Genomic DNA, 1,314 nt, shown 5'->3' with positions numbered 1-1,314 from the left:
AAAAAAAAAAAAAAAATTCAATCGATTGATGCACTTCTCTCGCACCCCTATTACATCATATAAACTCCGCGTTGGAAGTCTTGCTAAGATTTTGAAGAAAAACAAAAAAAAACAAAAAAGAAAAAGATCTTCAGAACGCGGAAGAATGGAAAAGGAGAGAGAGAGAGAGATAAAGAACAAGTAAAAGTCCAAGGTCGAACGTAAAAATAAAACAAGATTAAAAATTATCTATAAAGAAAGAAAAAACGTATAAATGGAAAAAAAAGAAAAACAAAAATAAGCAAACGAAACCAGAAATATATAGTGTCCAAGACTCCATTTTTTTTTTTTCTTCCCAATTTGAGAAATATCCATTAACAACATACCCTAGATCTCCACCCTTATTCCTCTCCTAATATATATATAAGTATATATATTGAGGGAAATATTTTCTCTTCTCTTTATTTAAAATAGACGAGTGCATGTATTTACACATGCCCCAAACTCAGTGATGAATCAGCTTTCTTTTCTTTTTTTTTTTTGTGTTTGCACATCAACTTTGATTGGACCTCGTCTCTTCTTATTTCATTTCTTATCAAATCAAATGATCCCTCCATTTAACCAATTGTAGAGAGACAACTTGTCTCTTTTTCCCTCAACGTATTTGAAGGTAAGATTACAATTGATTTATATATATATATATATATATATATATATATATATTCCTTACTCTCTCTCTTTCCTTCTTTCTTTTTTTGTTTAGGCTCTTTATATTTTATTTCTTCTGTATATGAGAGCGGAGAGAATGATAAGAGTGGTGAAAAAAATGTGGGTTGCTGTTATTACTGCTTTTAATAGTAAAGCACAAATTGGGGAATAAATTTATCAAAAGCGTTCGAACACATCGTAAAGAAATTAATTAAAAAAAAAAAAAAAAAAAAACACACACACACACACAAACACAAATAAAGATACAAATATATAAGGGTAAGAGAAATTGGAAGAATAAAAAGTTAGATTTAGTATTATTATTATTATTAGTAGTAGTAGGAGTATCAATAGTAGTAGGAGTAATAATAAGAGATCATTTACTTTGCCCCTCACGCCTTCCAAAGAAGAGAGACCTCAGTAAATAAGTAAACAACACTTTTCCTCCAAATGAAGATATAAGATCAATAATAATAAAGAAAGAGCCGAAACAACGCAGAGGAAACAAAAAAAAAGATTTAACGAGAAACAAATAAAAGGAAAAAAAAAAGGCGATGTATATTCATTTTCATATATAATTATATATACACTTGCCTTATCCTTCGTCTTCGAGTCTTTTTTTTTTTT

The sequence above is a fragment of the Trypanosoma theileri genome, assembly GCF_002087225.1.
Source record: "Trypanosoma theileri isolate Edinburgh chromosome Unknown TM35_Tth_9_V1, whole genome shotgun sequence".
NCBI lineage: Eukaryota > Euglenozoa > Kinetoplastea > Trypanosomatida > Trypanosomatidae > Trypanosoma > Trypanosoma theileri.
Note: the sequence above shows the minus strand (reverse complement) of the source record.